This window comes from Aethina tumida, chromosome 1, assembly GCF_024364675.1.
Source record: "Aethina tumida isolate Nest 87 chromosome 1, icAetTumi1.1, whole genome shotgun sequence".
NCBI classification, from domain to species: Eukaryota; Metazoa; Arthropoda; class Insecta; order Coleoptera; family Nitidulidae; genus Aethina; species Aethina tumida.
In genome coordinates this window covers 66,790,838-66,801,978 of record NC_065435.1, presented here as the reverse complement: position 1 = coordinate 66,801,978, position 11,141 = coordinate 66,790,838, and the positions used below count along the sequence as shown (strand labels likewise).

The following is an 11,141-nucleotide window of genomic DNA, read 5'->3' as shown; positions in this document are numbered from 1 at the left end:
TGAGACATGTGGGTAATAGACCTGGTAGTGGTTGAACCGCTTCTGAGCTCCTGGCTAGAAATCTTTTGATAGCACTTGAGGGACATGCGTGTAACAGACCTGATGATGGTTGAGCCGCCTCTGAGCTTCTAGTGGTTATTAACTGTGCCGCATAACAGTCTTTTGTTAAATGAAATAAGGTCCTTTAGACCTCTGGTTTACGCATAGTTCTTCGAATATATTTTGAGCTTATACTGCTACTCTATTGCTTACAGATTACCGGTACCAGGTGAATCTTTGCAAAACTGCGGAAGGTGCGAGGACGCCTCAACGTCAGTTGTATTCTATACAGAGATCCTAAATGAAAGAATTTTGAATTAACAGTGATTAAAGTTGAAATATGTTGAATGATACACGATTTACAATAATACAATACAATATTATTTTGAGTATCTATATTTGTTCAGGGTTTGTTGCTTTGGAACTTTTTTCAATACTGTTTAAAAAATTCTCAAATGAAGATATTTTTTAATTAAATATAACTTCACTGGATCTTTGTACATAAATCATCATTGTGTAACTATATGAAAGGTAAACGAGTTTACTTGATTACGGAGATCCGAGTTACAATTATTTTATCCGAAACTGTTTGTGTGTTGTCGTCGTTACCATGGTGTACCTATTGAAAATTAATAGAGTAGGCGAATAGCAGGTATCATCACAGTCACCAGTGTATTATTTGAGACAGAAGAGGTATTGTTTACGTTGTACATAGAAACCAAATAGTAACAACAAAACATTACGAACACCATCCTCAAAATTATTCATGTCGCACAGCTCAATACTACTACTACTACTACCTAATACTTTTCAAATAAATTTAAGAGACCTGGAGTGAAGATGACAATAGGTTGCAATCACCATCATTTCGGGTAAATGAAACGGAAACATTTTGATATATTATTTTATTTTCTATTTTTTTTTTCTAGGTGTGAACCAATGAATCGAAATTGAAGTGTCTACACTAAACTTATTATATTTATAATAAAAAATATGCAATTCCTATTACCGTAAACGGAAGAGATCTCAAAGTTATTTTGGTTGGGGCTGAACACATGTTGGACATGAGATTTTTACCAACGGGTGAGGACATGTTGATCCAAGAGACTATGTTAGCTACGGTAAGATATTGTTTTCTTTATATTCATTTAACTGACAAAATTGTTTCAAAGATTCAAGACGGACGCTGAAATTTTCTGTTAACGTTTCCAAAAGAACAGGCTAAGAACACCGTTCCAAATATGGTGGCGGATTATCCAAGGCGTTTATCAGATGCAGGATATTTTGGTACTAGCACCACTGTCGATTAAGTGATCGAGGTAATATTTCATTAACGTAAACTTGAATATGAGAATTGTAGCAAAGAGAAATCATTTGTTTTATAAGTTTATATATAATATATGCGTGTTCCGGGAAGGTCCACCAGATGTGGAAGTGCCTGGGCATCATTTAAATAGCCTGAGCGCCCTGACTCGTCCTCTCATTTTGGTCATCCCCTCAACAGTGGTTCACGCCGTCATTATCAGTACTCACTCAGACAGAACATCAGTATAACTCATTCACACAACTCTGTGACGTGTTACTTTCACTCATTGTTATAAGGATCAATAAACATCGTCGAAATAACCACAGCATTATCATTATCACACACACACACTCCTTAGCAAACCAATCGCTAAATTGGTGACCCCGACGTGATCGTTTGTTTGTGGTGTAATTAGTGCCAGTTGGTATAGGGAACGCGAACCACCGCAGGATTAAACATGTCGCCAACTAATCAGTCTGTGAATGCTACCAGTACCTTGTAAGGAAGTCATCTGCCCATCAGGATTCCAGCATTCATGCCAGAAAATCCATCGATCTGGTCCACACGTTGGAATTGAGTTTTGACCTTGGCAATGTAAACGCTGGTCACAAGTATGCGTACACAGTCACGGCTTTACCAGACCGGACCGGACATTCTCAAGGGCCCAACGTAGCGGAGAACATACGAGGTACTAAAAAGTGAGCTACTTAAGAGAAATGGGGTTAGTGCAGAAAACCCGGCAACTCCTCGAAGATGAGTCAATGGGCGACCGTAAGCCCAGCCAGTTTCTTCGGGGTCTTCGTGCCCTGGCTCAAGGCAAGATTTCAGACGAGGTGTTAGGAACGCTGTGGCATGGTCGGTTACCACATAACTTGCAAGCCGTGTTAGTCGCTCATCAGACGAAACCTCTAGAGAGTCAAGCAGAGATTGCCGATGTCCTTGCCGACGCAATGGAGCGCGGCGTCAGGACTACTGGGACCCCGATGAACGCAGAGTTTCTGAATTTAGAGGAAATGTTAAGTCGAGTTCTTGCCAGGGTAAGCTTAATGTTTGATGAAAAGTTCGCATCGTACAAAGTCAGCCTGCTAGACGAGATACGCAACCCGTGGGATAGGCGTAGGAGCCGGCGTGAGAGGTCTCGTTCGCGGTTCAGGACCCACAGTAGACCAAGAAGTATCAGCGAAATGTGTTGGTACCATTGGCGCTTCGCCGACAAGGCAACAAAGTGCGAGCAGACGTGCAGTTACTGCAGCTCCGGAAACGATCCGGGCAGGTGTTAATGGCGACAGACAACCCTAGCCCAGCAAAACCGCGTCGCCTATTCATTAGCGATGGAAACACCGGGACGCGTTTCCTCGTTGACACTGGGGCCGATCTATGCGGATTCCCTTATTCAAAAGTTACAGAACCGTGGGCACCATCGAATTACGAGTTTACCGCGGCAAGTAATAGCAGGATAACTACGTACGGCACCGTGAGGCTTTCGCTAAATCTAGGACTTTGAAGGAGGTTTACTTGGACCTTCGTCGTGGCTGACGTTTCAAAACCTATAATTGGTGCAGATTTCTTAGGCCATTATGGACTCTTGGTGGATATAAGAAACGGGCAACTACTGGATCAAACCACCCACTTGACGTCTCGTGGAGTCGTCACTGAGTGCTCACATCCAAGTGTTAAAACTGTCACTGGATCGTCGCCATATCATGATCTCCTTCATCGGTGTCCTGAGGTGACACGTCCCGATGGAGCCACCAAGATAAGTAATCACGCGACGAGGCATCACATCGTGACAACGCCGGGACCACCCGTCGCACAGAAACCAAGGCGACTCGCTCCAGACAAGTTGCGTGCAGCTAAGAAGGAATTCGAGATGATGGTGGAACCAGGTATTGCGCGCCCGTCCAAAAGCCCCTGGGCACCCATTACATATGGTCCCCAAGAACTATGATGGATGGCGATTATCGTGCGTTGAACACACGAACTCGTCCGAATCGATATCCTGTTAAACTTATACAGGGTTTTGCCCAGTCATTACATGGAAGAACTATTTTTTCAACAGTGGACCTCGTCAGAGCCTTCAACCAAATACCGGTAGCGGAAGAAGACATTCCGCAGACGGCGATATGTACTCCATTCGGTCTGTTCGAGTTTACGGTGATGACATTTGGGTTACGGAATGCAGCACAGACCTTCCAGAGGTTCATCGACGAAGTACTCCAAGGGTTAGACTTTTGCTACGCCTATATCGATGATATATTGATCGCCTCAACGTCTTTGGAAGAACACATGCAGTGTTTGGAGATTTGTTTCAAAGATTGCAAAAGTATGGAACCCAGTTAAATGTGTGTTTGGGAAAGAGCAGGTGAAGTTTCTTGGAAATCTTGTGTCAGCTGCTGGAACCCAACCCCTCCCAGTGAAAGTAGAAGCCATACGTTGTTACCCAAGACCGGAGACGTGTAAACAATTGTGACAATTCCTAGGCATGCTGAACTTTTATAGGAGGTTCATACCTAAGGCAGCACAGGCGCAAGCAAAATTAAATAGTCTACTCCAAGGTAACGGGAAAGGTAAAACACCCGTTACTTGGACAAACAAGTCCATAGACGCATTCGAAGCGAGCAAAAGAGGATTGGTGGAAGCAGTGCTTCTAGCTCATCCGGACCCAAATGCACCGTTGGCTATTTATACAGACGCTTCCGACTACGCTGTCGGCAGCGACAGCAATATGTCCAAGGAGAGTGGCAAACGCTGGAATTTTTTTCGAAAAAGCTAAATTCAGCGGAGAGCAAATATGGAGCGTACGATCGAGAATTGTTGAGCATATACCTAGCTGTAAAGCTTTTTCGGCATATGGTATAAGCGCGTACCTTCACGATCTATACGGATCACAAACCGCTCACGTACGCAATACACAAAAAGGACAGTCAATGCTCACCACGCTAATTTCGACACTTAGATTTCATTACCCAGTTCACCACGAATATCCGCCACGTTTCTGGAGGAGAAAACGTCGTCGCAGACGCCCTATCTCGAATAGACCAGTTGCACACGTCTCTCGATTTCAAAGCATTAGCAGATGCTCAGCGAGATGATCCCGAGTTAAAACAGTTAAGAGAAACTGAAACTGCTTTAGACTTGAAGTTAATTCGATTTCCTGACACCGACTATTCGGTAGTGTGCGACGTCTCAATGCTAGTGGCTCGACCCTTCATAACCCAAGAATTCCGAAAAGCAGCGTTCAACTATTCATCACCCGTCACATCCTGGTGTCCGTGCAACCGTCAAAATGGTATCACAACGGTACGTGTGGCCAGCGCTGAAAAAGGATTGTAGGGAATGGGCCCGCAATTGTATGGATTGCCAACGCTCTAAAGTGTCACGCCATGTCTCAACTTCTGTAGGAAATATCTCGCCTCCATCCACGAAGTTCGAGCACATTCATGTAGATATCATGTTCATGCCAATGTCAGAAGGATGTCGGTATTGCTTGACGATGGTAGACCGCTTTACAAGATGGCCAGAAGCTGTTCCCATCCGCGACCAGGAAGCTCAGATCGTGGCACGTGCCCTCTACGAGCATTGGATTGCCCGTTTTGGCACGCCAATAAGGATTACGACAGACCAAGGTAGACAGTTTGAATCATACCTGTTTAAACACCTCAACTATTTATTAGGTACGACAAGCGAATGGTTTAGTCGAACGTTTCCATAGACAGCTGAAAGCAGCAATCATGTGCCAACTGTCTAATCGGTGGACTGAAGTGCTTTCCACGGTGTTACTCGGAATACGATCCACATGGAAGGAAGATTTGAGAGGAACGGTTGCAGAAATGGTGTACGGAGAACCTCTACGGCTGTCCGGAGAATTCCTTGGAACAGTGACGCATGCAAAAACTCGACTGCGTCAGAATATATTCAGAAGATGCGCAGGAATATAAGAAGCCTGAAACCATGCGAGGATTCTAGACATGGAAATAGAAAATCTTTTGTGTTCAAGGATCTAGCCACCGCAGGTTGTGTTTGGTCGACGAGACAACGTCAGTTATCCACTCCAGCACCCTTATGACGGCCCCTACGAAGTAATAGAGAGAGGCGATAAGACGTTTGTAGTCTGTGTGAAAGGCAACAACGTCACAGTGTCTCTAGATCGACTGAAACCAGCGTACGTGATGGAAGAAAGGCCGGTGACGAATGACTTGTACCCGACAGAAGAAGAAGCGTTATACGTGTTTCCAAAGATGTCCGTTCAATCAGACAGTGATGCAGGATCAACAAGCAGCGACGTCCACGCTCAGGGAGGACAATTATCTCAGACAGTCGAAACCAGAACGGCAGGAGCTCCAAAGACAAGAAATGGTAGACGCGTACGATTTCCTGACCGTCTGCACGTCGGATTTTCGAAATCACTGGCAGGGGGTACTGTGGGAATTTCCACACAACAAATGTTTTTTATGGTTTAGTTTTCTAATACCGAGAGAGCTTGCCAGATGTGAAAATGCCGAGAAGGCTTACCAGATGTGGAAATGCCCTCTTTTCAGGCGCGCGTTTATGACGTTAGGAAATGCGTGTTTCGGGAAGGCCCACCAGATGTGGAAGTGCCTGGGCACCCTTTAAATAGCCTGAGCGTCCTGACTCGTCCTCTCATTTTGGTCCTACCTTCGTCAGTGGTTCACGCCGTCATTATCAGTACTCACTCAGACAGAATATCAGTGTAACTCATTCACACAATTCCGTGACGTGTTACTTTCACTCATTGTTATAACGATCAATAAACATCGTCGAAATAACCATGGTATTATCATTATCATACACACACACACACACACACACTCCTTAGCGAAGCAATCGCTAAAACAGTATGAAAAGAGTTTGATCCATCTGAATCCTGAAAGAGACATCATGTACAATAGAGACAGTAAGTCTCCTACTATGGGGCAAACGTCTACTGTCATGCATGATGTCTCTCTCAAATTCAGACGGGTCAGACGCTTTTTGTACCGTTTTGACCCGTCTGAATTTAGAGAGAAACATCATGCAGGACTGAGGCAGTAGAAGCGTGACTGACAGACATACTGTCTCTATTACTACATGATGTCTTTTTCAGGATTCAGATGGAGCAAACTCATACTGCATATATATGTATAAGTTACACAATTATATAATTATATAAAATTTTGCAGGTCAACATGAACCATAAAAACGAATAAAATGAGGAAAATTAATATTAAACAAAAATTGGCATAAACACTTCGCCTTCGGTGATAATGAAAATGGGTTTTCTGCGACACTGTTGGAACACAAATCATTAAGTCTCTTCCATTTACCACAAAACGGATCTTCAAATTAAATAAACTTAATAAATTTAAAGTATAATAAAAATTACATAAAAGCAACATAGTTACAACATTGAAAATGACCAGACCTGCTGGAAATCTACGGATACGCAACAAGAGAGAAATAACAATATACATGTAGTGTACTTCTTTCCACATTACAAGAAGTGCTATAACGGAAACAAGAATCGGAAACATGTCGATCAAACGTGATAATAAAACAGGTGAAGATATAGAATATGGTCGTATTATAGTTCGAGGCAACGGCAAACGATACCGGCAAAAAGAAACACGGAATATTTATATGTTCATAGAACTAGGTGGAGATGAAAATATACCACATTCGCAAATAACATCACTCCAGGTAAATAAAAGGGAAACGTTATTTTTTTATGTGAGGTTTTCTTGTTCTAGGTGTGAGCTGAATGAATCGACATTGAACTGAATGTTTGAAATTTGTAGTTGTTGTTGACAACAATGGATTGAATAAGTAAATAATCTGACCACACTAAACTCATTCTAACAAAAAATTACTGCAAAGGGGTGAGACTTGGTGGTCTGTACTCAAAGTGGGTCGAGAGAAACCGCTGCCCATTGCAAAAATAATAATGATCGATTTCTGAAGGCTACATAGCGCAATCCCATGTGGTAATCACCACTTCGCACACAAATATATGATCAAGCTAGGACATTTATATGCAATACAATTGTTGAGGTAGTATTGTGCTACGGTAGCACATCATTCATGCATCCGAGAAATTAGGTGGCCAGAGATTGTCACATTTTAGCAGCAATTTCCGGTCGCATCAATGATTTTGTCGCACATACAATTGTGTCTGACGTCTCATACGTATATTTTGTTCTGCGTGAAGCTGGCCATATGTTGGACTTGGGTTTTTTACCCATGGATGTGTAGATGTTGATCTAAGAGACTATATCACAACGGTAAAAAATTATTGTAAAAGGAAATTGACATAAATTTATGGACCAGCTGCCGTCCATCGGTTAATAAGAATCCCATGTCCAACATATCAGCTTCATCCAGTACAATATTGCATGACACGACAGATACATATTTATGTGTGACGAAATCAATAATGCGGTCGGAAGTAGCTTCTAAAATGTGGCAACCTCTGATAACCTGATCTCCAATGCATAAATGATATGCCACCGTACACAAATACGATCTTAAAATTGTATTGTAAGTAAATTTTCTAGTTTAATCATAAATTTTTATATGGAGTTTTGATTACCACATTAGGTCGCGGTTAATAATTTTCGGTAGTCGCGGATTATTATTATTATTATTATTGAAAAGGCAGTGGATTTTTCCCGACATTGTTTGAACACAATTGCACTTCCATCTACAACTATACGAATCTTCAAATTAAAGTATCTTTATAAGTTTAAATTAAAAAAAAAAAACACGTAAAAACAATTTAGTTGCAACATTGAAAATGACCGGACACGATTAACTCAAAGGAGTAAATAGACATGTTGGAGGTTATAAAAGAGGCACGAAATATATACATATAGGCAAAAGAAGAAGAACGGCAATGTGCATGTGTAGTAGTTTTCTCCACATTATGACAAGTGCTTTAACGGAAACAAGAATCGGAAACATGTCGATCCAGTGTGATAATAAAACAGGTGAAGATGATGGTCGTATATGATTCGAGGCGGTGAAACAAGTCGCAATTTTCATAACGAAAACGATATTGGAAAATAGAAACACAGAAGATTTATATGTCCATAGAACTGGGTGGAAATGAAAATCTACCAAATTCGCAAATAGCGTCACTTCAGGTAAATAAAACGGAAAATTTAATTTTTTATGTTATGTTTTCTTGTTTTAGATGTGATCTTTAAGAATCTACGTTGAAGTAAATGTTTGAAATTAATAAACATAATATCATTGGACTGAATAAGTAAATAACATAACCTCATTATACTCATTCTAACAAAAAAAAAACTGCAAATGGGTTAGACTTGGTGATATGTTCTCAAAGTGGGTCGAGAGAAACGGCCGTCCATTGGATAAACAATAATTATCGATTTCTGAAGGCGACATAGCGCAATCCCATGTGGTAATCACCACTTCGCACACAAATATATGATCAAGCTAGGACATTTATATGCAATACAATTGTTGAGGTAGTATTGTGCTACGGTAGGACATCATTCATGCATCCGAGAAATTAGGTGGCCAGAGATTGTCACATTTTAGCAGCAATTTCCGGTCGCATCAATGATTTTGTCGCACATACAATTGTGTCTGACGTCTCATACGTATATTTTGTTCTGCGTGAAGCTGGCCATATGTTGGACTTGGGTTTTTTACCCATGGATGTGTAGATGTTGATCTAAGAGACTATATCACAACGGTAAAAAATTATTGTAAAAGGAAATTGACATAAATTTATGGACCAGCTGCCGTCCATCGGTTAATAAGAATCCCATGTCCAACATATCAGCTTCATCCAGTACAATATTGCATGACACGACAGATACATATTTATGTGTGACGAAATCAATAATGCGGTCGGAAGTAGCTTCTAAAATGTGGCAACCTCTGATAACCTGATCTCCAATGCATAAATGATATGCCACCGTACACAAATACGATCTTAAAATTGTATTGTAAGTAAATTTTCTAGTTTAATCATAAATTTTTATATGGAGTTTTGATTACCACATTAGGTCGCGGTTAATAATTTTCGGTAGTCGCGGATTATTATTATTATTATTATTGAAAAGGCAGTGGATTTTTCCCGACATTGTTTGAACACAATTGCACTTCCATCTACAACTATACGAATCTTCAAATTAAAGTATCTTTATAAGTTTAAATTAAAAAAAAAAACACGTAAAAACAATTTAGTTGCAACATTGAAAATGACCGGACACGATTAACTCAAAGGAGTAAATAGACATGTTGGAGGTTATAAAAGAGGCACGAAATATATACATATAGGCAAGAGAAGAAGAACGGCAATGTGCATGTGTAGTAGTTTTCTCCACATTATGACAAGTGTTTTAGCAAAAACCTCACAAAAACAATTTAGTTGCAACATTGAAAATGACCGGACAAGAACATGTCGATCCAAAATGATAATAAAACAGATGAAGATGATGATCGTATATTGTTCGAGACGATAGAACAAGTCACATTTTTCATAACGCAAACGATACTGGAAAATAGAAACACGGAAGATTTATATGTCCATAGAACTGGGTGCAGATGAAAATCTACCAAATTCGCAAATAACATCACTTCAGGTAAATAAAACGGAAAAGTTAATTTTTTTATGTTATGTTTTCTTGTTTTAGATGTGATCTTTAAGAATCTATGTTAAAGTAAATGTTTGAAATTAATAAACATAATAACATTGGACTGAATAAGTAAAATAATATAATTACAAAATACTCATTCTAATAAAAAAATACTCAAATGGGTTAGACTTGGTGGTCTGTACTCAAAGTGGGTCGAGAGAAATGGCCGTCCATTGGATAAACAATAATTATCGATTTCTGAAAGCGACATAGCGCAATCCCATGTGGTAATCACTACTTCACACACAAATATATGATCAAGCTAGGACATTTATATGCAATACAATTGTTGAGGTAGTATTGTGCTACGGTAGCACATCATTCATGCATCTGAGAAATTAGGTGGCCAGAAATTGTCACATTTTAACAGCAATTTCCGGTCGCACCAATGATTTTGTCACACATACAATTGTGTCTGACGTCTCATCCGTATATTTTGATCTGCGTGAAGCTGACCATATGTTGGACTTGAGTTTTTTACCCATGGATGTGTAGATGTTGATCTAAGAGACTATATCACAACGGTAAAAAATTATTGTAAAAAAATTGACGTAAATTTATGGACCAGCTGCCGTCCATCGGTTAATAAGAATCCCATGTCCAACATATCAGCTTCATCCAGAACAATATTGCATGACACGACAGATACATATTTATGTGTGACGAAATCAATAATGCGGTCGGAAGTAGCTTCTAAAATGTGACAACCTCTGATAACCTGATCTCCAATGCATAAATGATATGCCATCGTACACAAATACGATCTTATAATTGTATTGTTGATAAATTTTCTAGTTTAATCATAAATTTTTCTATGGAGTTTTGATTACCACATTAGGTCGCGGTTAATAGTTTTCGGTAGTTATTATTGTTATTATTAATGAAAAGACTATAGGTTTTTCGCGTCACTGTTTGAACACAACCTATCAATTCCCTTCCATCTACCACAAAACGGATCTTCAAATTGAATTAATTTTATGAAGTTTCACAAGAAGTGCTGGGACAGAAACAAGAATTGGATAGTTGCCTATCCTTAAGGATAGATTTGCCAACACTTACATTTTGGGTGTCAAGCTCAAAATTTTTTTAATAAACCTCTCAATTTCGTATACTGTAACAAAATTCCTACT

At 40.1% G+C, this 11,141-nt stretch overlaps 1 long non-coding RNA gene across 1 annotated transcript; it reads left to right on the top strand.

Moving 5' to 3' along the window:
* The first annotated feature begins 810 nt into the window (after positions 1 to 810).
* LOC109601277 (uncharacterized) lies at positions 811 to 11,141 on the top strand. Its single transcript, XR_002191666.2, has 7 exons — positions 811 to 911; positions 969 to 1,160; positions 1,212 to 1,358; positions 6,526 to 7,042; positions 7,093 to 8,484; positions 8,535 to 9,957; positions 10,009 to 11,141. It is a non-coding gene; the product is annotated as an uncharacterized LOC109601277 (long non-coding RNA).